Genomic DNA, 9,570 nt, shown 5'->3' on the forward strand with positions numbered 1-9,570 from the left:
TTCTTCTTCCGTGTCTGTCAGGGGCTAAGCACTGAGTTAGGTGCTAAGAATTCAGAACAAAAAAGAAATGGTCTGTGTCCTCGTGAAACTTACAATACAGTGCAGGTAGACATTTAAAAATAAACACATAAATGTGGGTTGTATAATGGGTTTAAAACTTAGAGCCACAACCCAGATGTGCTGGAATGTGCCTTTATCTTTTTCTGATAGAACTCAAACTTAGCTCTGGAGTCCTCTTTCTGCTGATGGAAGGAAAAGTAACTCAATTTTGCCACTTGAAGATAACTCGGTATCTTTCCATTTAAAACTGGTAAATATTCATTCTGATTCAGAGTTTTCCTTCTTCCGTTTCCTTTTTTCTTGAGGATTAGCCAACTTCCCCAGGAAGCCTTCACTACACTACCCTCCAGCATCAGGGCACGAGGGACTTCTGCCGTGTACTTGTCCACATGGTCCTTGGTGGGTCACACAGGCACCTCAGCCAAGGTACAGTTTATTTGGCAGTTTATTTGGTACAGTGGTATTTGGCATCCACTGCTGGTGTCCATGGTCCCTGCCACTGCTTCCAACCTCAAGGTCCACACACAGTCTCTCCTGGTTCCCTGGGCCTCTTGGCGGTTTGCCACCACCCTCAAATCCTACAGGGCCTTAAAACCTCTCAGCAATTACCCCACACCACTCTGGCATGTGCAGGGTTCTAGAATGCCGTCCTCAGCCCATCTGCTAGGGCTCACTCAGTCCTTGTTACCCAGGTGTTCTATTGGCTGGGTGCTATTCCAAACTTGAGATTCATCTAAGTAAATCTGAGTATTGCAATTACCTCCCTTGGTTTTGCCCCATAGGGGACAGGGTGCCAGGTGCTTCTTCTCAGCACACATCAGCATTTGTGCTCTACTCTTGCCTCCTCTGAATCTCCTCTCCTTGTCTGTTTGGAGGACAGACTGACCATAAGACTTTTACAAACCTGTGAAATCAGGACCAATGCAGAATGAAGAAATAGCCTCAACCTCAGTTACGGGTGAAGAGTGAAGAAACAACTGCATATATATGGGATGACCCTGGCCCAGGAGCTCAGTCCTCCCCAGGGAGAAGAGAAGAGGAAGAAAGAATTAAATTTAACTTGGTGCTTAGTCACAAGAGAAAAAGTTCCAACGTGGAAATGATTATTGTGAACTGTCAGATTGGCGTTGTCCCATTCCCAGCTGGAAACCATGGTTTGTGTGTTCTTTAGCATTCAGCTATACAGGGGTGCCTGGGTGGCCCAGTCAGTTAAGCGTCTGCCTTTGGCTCAGGTCATGATCTCAGGGTCCTGGGATCGAGCCCCTCATCGGGCTCCCTGCTCAACGGGGAGTCTGCTTCTCCCTTTCCCTCTGCCCCTCTCCCCTCTCGTGCAAATAAAATCAATAAAATCTTTAAAAAAAAAGAGAGTTCAGCTATACACAAAGTTGCATTCATGCACTTCCGACTTTTCTGAATATAAATTGGGGAAAGTCCACCACAGTTACAAACTGTGACACTTGCTGTGAAGGAAAAGTAGAGGATGCTCTGAAACTGTATATATAACAAAAGGCCCAATTTAGATCAGAGAACAGGAAAGGCCTGGGGCAGGAGACAATCTTTCTCAGCCTGATCGCAGCTGCTCCTACCGACAAGCACACCTCAGCCACTCACAGAGCCCTCACAGCCAGCTGGGATCCACCAGCAACGCAGCCTCCCCTGACCTCTAGCTGTTATCACCAGTGCCCCAAATAATACCACCACATTTGGCAAAATCTGATAATAATACACACGAACACTTTTCTTTAGTATTTAAAGCTGCCTTGAAACTGTACTACAGGCACGTAAGCAGCCAAATCCAGACTATGGGTGGGGAAAGCTACAGGTCAAAAAATGTCTTCTTTAATATGAATAGAGAGAAAAGTAACATACAGATTAGGGAGAAATAATCACAATGTAGGGGATTAGATCTCGATTCAAAAAAAGGAACTGAAAAAGCTGATGTTTATAAAACCACAGGGAAGTTGAATACCAACTGCCTATTTAATTATATTAAAGAATTTTAGGTGTGATGATGATCTTGTGATTATTTTTTTCAGTGTTTTTTCCTCTAGAGAACTGTACTTCAAATATCTAAAAAGGACATGACATGATCTCTGTAATTTGCTTCAAAGTAATATAAAAGGGGGAGTGAGTGGGGGAAAGGATCGAATAGGACTGGCCTTAGGTTGATGGACATTGGGGCTGAATGATAGGTACATAAGGACTCATTGTACCATTCTCTCTACATTTATGTGTATTTAAAATTTTCCACAAGAAAAGTAAAAAAAAAAAAAATACAAAAAAGTGAAAAATTACCTAGAACCTGCCTTGCAATTCTACCCTTCACGTATACCTGTGTGTGACTAAACAGGTGCTACCAGGCATATCATGCCCATGGAAGCTGTCAGTTGTCTCTACGTCTAGGCTCTACTGTATATATTGTATACATTTAGTCTTAACATACATCGGTTAAAATAAAACTACGATGTAATAGATTAAAATGGAAAGAACTTTTGATGGTAGCAACATGACCAGGTTAATCATAATAGCAGCAAACGTTTGTTTCACTCTTACTGGAGTAGGAAGAGCACTGTTGTAAGAGGTTTGTATGTATTTAACTTGTTCAGTTTTCACTGCAATCCTAGAGGTGGTTATTACTACTTTCTTCATCTCTAAGATGAGAACCTTTGCCTAAGGTCATAGAGCCAGCTTCCTTCTAAGGTGATCTGAGAGGACCAGATAATATTTGTGAAACAGTGTGTGTGAAAATACTTTAAGTGTCAAACAGATGTTAATTACCATTATTATGATGGGGGAGGAGTTTAAATGTCTTAAATATATTTAATCATAGGAGATGAAAAGGAATAATAAAATATTTCAAAACTTTGGAAGATCTTATTATAAAAAGACACAAGAGGTGCACAATGAAATAATGGTTCTAGGTCATAATCATCAGTGGTGGCCCAGACCACATGACGGAGAACTTTATAATGGATAGATCAGAGTAACAACTCTTAAACCCACTAATAAAGGTTAACCTGTAAAAGAGAGATCGCCAGACATTATGTGTCTTCTGATGGTGGTATATAAGCCCATCTAATAATGAAAAATCAAACCTGAACCTGATTGAGATTCTAGACCTAACTCCAGTCTACAGGAAACCCTGGAGACAGAGATACACTAAACTGTTTAAAAGAACCATAAGGATGGAATCAGCCAAATCCAGAATGTGAGAATTACTATAGGGCAAATGACTTGGTGTCTTCAACAAATAAATTCCAAGAAAAAAGTGGGGAAGGGGGAGAAGAACTATAATTTTTAAAATATTTAAGAGGTACGTCTAAAATGTTGTGTTTGGATCTTGATTTGAACAAACGAATTGTTTTTTAAAATGGGAAAACTTGCTTACTAACTGAATTATTTAAGTGATAACAAGAAATAATTGTTATCACTTAAATGAGATACAGAATTGTGTTTTTTTTTAAGAATTTCTTTTTTTAATTCATTTGAGACAGAGAGAAACAGAGCGAGAGAGAGAGCAGGAGCAGTGGGGAAGGGGCAGAGGAAGAGGGAGAAGCAGACTCCCCGCTGAGCAGGGAGCCCGACGTGGGGCTTGATCCCAGGACCTGGAGATCATGACCTGAGCCGAAGGCAGATGCTTAACCATCTGAGCCACCCAGGTGCCCCATGTGGGGGCTTTTTTAGGCCTTGTCTATTAGCAATACAAATGGAAATATTTACACATGAAAAAATATGATATTTATGCTTAGTTTCAAAAAGTTAGTGTGGGAGGGGAGTGGGCCATATAGATGAAACAAAAGTGGTCATGATTCAGTCATTATTGAAGCCAGGCAATGTGTACATGGGATTTCATTATAAATATTCACTCTATTTTTGTGTATGTGTCATTTTTTTTAAAGATTTTCTTTATTTATTTGACAGAGAGAGACACAGCGAGAGAGGGAACACAGCAGGGGGAGTGGGAGAGGGAGAAGCAGGCTTCCCGCGGAGCAGGGGGCCCGACGCGGGGCTCGATCCCAGGACCCTGAGATCATGACCTGAGCTGAAGGCAGTCGCTTAAGCAACTGAGCCACCCAGGCGCCCAAAAACAATATTATTATTCTTAAATTGGAGATAATCCAGCTAAGTTTTACTTTCTGTGTGTGAAAAATACATTGCAAATGTGTTCTTAAAAAAGACAAGACAGAACCCCTAAGGATTTGTTATTCTTTGTTTCTCTTTCTCATTTAAGAATTAAGAACTAAAAAAAAAAAGACTATATAAATTATAAATTATTCTTTTCTTTAACAAGCATCCACTGAGGCTACACTAAATGCCAGACTCATTTTGCCATATATATTTGTGGAATTTTAGTTACAATTTAAAATTCAGATGGGGATATGAGGACACCAGGCAATTAGAAATCAGTACAGAATAACATTGTTAACAAAGCTAGCTAGCCACCCCCCAGAGATCTGTGCTTCCCTCCATAGTGAAGGCTAGTTCCAGGGATCCACATGGATCAAGATAGGGAGCCTGTGACTAGTTCCCGCCAGCAGAAGTGTTGTGACATCTCCCTCATCGACTGAAATAGCTAAGAAGCGTATGTGCCTTCTCTACTCTTCCTCCAATTTCCAATGTCTGAGCAACTCTGTGGACTTTGTATTAAAGATGGCAGAGGGATGCCTGGGTGGCTCAGTTGGTTAAGCGTCTGCCTTCAGCTCAGATCATGAGCTGGGTCGAGCCGAGCCGTGTGTTGGGCTCCCTGCTTAGCAGGGAGACTGCTTCTCCCTCTCCCTCTGCCCCTTCCCCACCCTGACTCATGCTCTCTCTCCATTAAAGAAATAAAATCTTAAAAACAAAAAACAATGGCAGATCTCCATCACCCTGGGCAACTAAATGGGACTGCAAGAGGCACAGCCCTCCCATCACCACCATCGGCTATACACAAATACTTACACACTACCATCACTGAACAAGAAGTATACTTCTGTGATGGTGATTACGCCACTGAGGTTTGGGGTTTTATCTCTAATGGAAGCCAGTGCACATATCAATTGATAAGTGGGATGCTGCAGTGTATATTCATGGGTGAAAAATCATTGCAGTTGAGAAAAATTAGAAGATGTTTCATGGAGAAGGTGGAGCTCAAGCTGGATTTTGAACTAGAAGCTGTGTGTAAATGACTGAATGGAGAGAAGAGTGGGAGTGGGAGTTACCGGAATAAGGAGCTAACACGGGAACCACAACAGGAGTTCACGTGCCGCCAGGGAACAGGGAGAGCACCCCGATGGGCAGGTGCAGGTGGCAAGGGAGGGGAATAAGGATGAAGAGGCAGCGTGGGGGGAGGGTATGAAGATCCTTGAGAACCTAGGACCTGATTCAACAGCAACCACTGAAGTTGCTGGAGTACAAGAGTGCCTGTCAAAACGTCTGTTTTAGGAAAATCAGTGAGACAAAAGAGTGTAGGATGGACCTGAGGGAAATAGATGAGCTGGAGTGACAATCCAGTTTAGATATAATTAGAGACCCTACTGGCACACGCAGTAGAAAGGAAGGGGTAAATGCCAGTGTCCTCTTAAAGCACAAATCCGCAGGGCTGGACAACAGAAGAAAAAACCTGAAACTAAAAGATTGTTCAATCAGGAGATCTATGTCTAGTCCTAACTATGTCTAATAGTAACTCCTCGAATTTTAAGTTCTATTGTTTGAGGCATCATAGTTAATATCTCTGTTTTATTCTTCCTCTGTAAAATGAATAGACAGAACCAGAGGTCCCCAAAGTTCTTTTCATCTGGGGAACCCAGTGGTTATGAAATCACAAAGGAAAACATAAAACAACCAATGTAAATGACATATCCAGTAGCCGACAGAGAAAGGGAAATACTCCACTGGATGGCTGAAACCGTTTATTTGAATTGTTACCAATCTTTTGTACTACAATGTAGTGATGCATGATGCAAAGAACTTTAACTCTCCAAGATTTTCACTTACACCTTGGTTTTAAGAACAATATCCGGGGGCGCCTCGGTGGCTCAGTTGGTTGGGCGACTGCCTTCGGCTCAGGTCATGGTCCTGGAGTCCCGGGATCGAGTCCCGCATCGGGCTCCCTGCTTGGCAGGGAGTCTGCTTCTCCCTCTGACCCTATCCCCTCTCATGTGCTCTCTCTCTCTCTCATTCTCTCTCTCAAATAAAGAAATAAGATCTTAAATAAAAAAAAGAACAATATCGGAATATAATTTGCCACAACAGTTACACTAGTTGCAGTATTCTCTCTTAGAGATGAAAATAACTCCAAAGTTTATTTCCTGATTTTAAAGATAAAAAACATGGACACACTTTTAAAAAAGGTGGTTTCACATATATGCAATAGCATCAACTTTATTATTACCATCAAATCACCGAGAGCACTAGCTCCTTTTTTCCCTAGATAACTATGAATGAAGTAACATGAAAATATTATTTGGTTTTCTTTCTTTTATTACTGAAGTTATAATTGACATATGTTATATTAGTTTCGAGTGTACAACATATTGATTAGATAATTCTATGCATCACTCAGTGCTCACTACGACGAGAGTAGTCACCATCTGTCACCATACATTATTACTATATTATTGGCTATATTCCTTATGCTGTATTTTTCATCTCTGACCCAGTGCTCCACGCAGAACGTGCCCTCTTTAATACCCATCTCCGTAGCATATTAATTTTACAACTGGAAGGTTTTTTCTCTTAATTCCCTTTATCTATTCCCCTAGCCCCCCACCCACCTCCCCTCTGGCAACCACTCATTTCTTCTCTGCATTTAAGGGTCTGTTTGTTTCTTTGTTCATTTGTTTTGGCTTTTAGATTCCACATATAAGAGAAATCACATGGTATTTGTCTTTCTCTTACTTATTTAACTTAGCATGATACCCTCCAGGCCCATTCATGTTGTTGCAAATGGCAAGATCTCATTCTTTTTTTGCGGCAGAATAACATTCCATTGTAAATATATGTATCACTTCTTTATCCATTCATCTACTGATAAGCACTTGGGTTGCTTTCATATCTTGGCTATTGCAAATAAGCTGCAATAAACATAGGGGTGTATGTATCTTTTCAATTTAGTGTTTTTGTTTTCTTTGAGTAAATACCCAGTAGTGGAATTACTGGATCATATAGTATTTCTATTTTTAATACTTGAGGAACCTCCATACTGTTTTCCACAGTGGTTCCATCAAATTAACATTCCCACCAGCAGTACATGAAGGTTTCCTTTCATCCACATCCCCACCAACACCTGTTATTTCTCGTCTTTTTGATACTAGCCCCTCTAACAGGTATGAGGTGATATCTCATTGTTGTTTTGTGTTTCCCTGATGATTTAGTGATATTAATCTTCTTTTCATGTGTCTGTTGGTCATCTGTATGTCTTTTTTGGAAAAATGTCTATTCACGTCCTCTGCCCATTTTTTCATTGGACTGCTTGGCTTTTTTGTTTTGAGGGTTTTTTTTTTTTTTTTTTTGGTGTTGAGTTGTATAAGTTCTTTATATATTTTGGATATTAACCCCTAATCAGATATATCATTTGCAAATATCTTTTCACATTCACTAAGTTGCCTTTTTGTTTTGTTCATGGTTTCCTTTCCTGTGCAAAAACCTTTTATTTTGGTGTAGTCCCAATAGGTTATTTTTGTTTTTGTTTCTCTTGCCTGAGGAGAGAGATCCATAAATATGTTTCTAAGGCTGATGTGTCTTATCTTTCTTTTAGGAGTTTAATGGTTTGAGGTCTCACATTTAGGCCTTTAATGCATTTTGAGTTTATTCTTGTGTATGGTGTAAGAAAGTGGTTTAGTTTCATTCTTTTGCATGTAGCTGTCAAATTTTCCCAGCACCATTTATTTTATTTTTTTAAAGATTTTATTTATCTTAGAGAGAGCGACAGAGCACAAGCTGGGGGAGAGGCAGAGGGAGTGGGACAAGGAGACTCCCTGCTGAGCAGTGAGCCCAACGCGGGGCTTGATCCCAGGACCCTGAGATCATGACCTGAGCCAAAGGAAGATGCTTAACCAACTGAGCCACCCAGGCGCACCTGTAATATTTTTTTAAGATTTACTTATTTGAGAGAGAGAGAGAGAGAGAGAGAGCAGGGGGAGGGGCAGAGGGAGAGGGAGAGAGAGAATCTCAAGCAGACTCCCTGGTGAGCACAGAGCCCAACACAGGGTTCTATCTCACAACCCTGAGATCATGACCTGAGCTGAAACCAAGAGTCCAATGCTCAACCTACAGAGCCACCCAGGTCCCCCTGCTTATAATATTAAGTATGCACCTACCCTATGATCCATCCAGCAATTACATTCCTAAATACTTACCCAAGGGAAAGGAAAACAATGTTCACAAGAACACTTGGACAAAAATGCTCATAGCAGCTTTATCATGGCCCAAATGTGAAAAACACTCAGATTTCATCAATAGGAGAATGGACCGTAGGACAGTCATATAACAGAATACCACTCAGGGTGCCTGGGTGGCTCAGTTGGTTAAGCGACTGCCTTTGGCTCAGGTCATGATCCCGGAGTCCCAGGATCGAGTCCCGCATCGGGCTCCCTGCTCAGCAGGGAGTCTGCTTCTCCCTCTGACCCTCCCCCCCTCTCATGTGCTCTCTCTCTCACTCTCTCTCTCAAATAAATAAATAAAATCTTTAAAAAAAAAAAGAATACCACTCAGTGGTAAAAAGGAACTAATTATTGGTGCACACAACATGGATGAATCTCAACATTATGCTGAAATGAATGAAGTCTTGCCCATAAAGCATATACTTTATAATTCCATCCATAGGAGGTTCTAGAACAGGCAAAACTAATCTGTGGTGGTAAAAATTAGAACACTGGTTGCCTGGGGTAGGGGCAAGGTGGGTGAGAATCTACTGGAAGGAAGCATGAGGAAATGTTCTGGAGTGATAGTAATATTCTCTGTCTTGATAGGGGTTGAGGTTACACAGGTGTCTACATTTGTCCAAACTCAGCAAATGGTGAGCTAAATATTTGTACAGGTCATAGATGTACATACCACTTGAAAGAAAAAAAGAATTATAAACCAATATAGAACACTAGTTAATGATATGCACGCTAAAACTTTAGAGATGAAGTATATTGATACATCTGTAACTTATTGCATCAAAAAATTATGATGGATTGACGGATGCATGGAAGAATGGACAAATGCACAGATGGGTGATAAAGCAAATATAATAAAATGTTCACAGTAGAATATATATGTGCGGGCGTACAGATATTTGCTATACAATTATTTCAACCTTTCTGCATGTTTGAAATTTATCAAAATAAGACGTTGGGTGGTGAAAGAAAAAAAATGGGACTTCAATTATATTTCTTATCATGATGTTTGATCAAAAGGTAATGACAATTGATAAAATAAATGTTAGAGCAACAGGAAAAGAGGGATTTGGCCATAAAATGAGGTTAGTGAACATTTAGTAAGCTCCTGATTCCCTAAGGTGGGTCTAGCTTTTTATGAAAGATATTA

Source organism: Eumetopias jubatus, unplaced genomic scaffold, assembly GCF_037043125.1.
Source record: "Eumetopias jubatus isolate StellerSeaLion01/CBP00866 unplaced genomic scaffold, mEumJub1_p1.0 scaffold_14, whole genome shotgun sequence".
NCBI classification, from domain to species: Eukaryota; Metazoa; Chordata; class Mammalia; order Carnivora; family Otariidae; genus Eumetopias; species Eumetopias jubatus.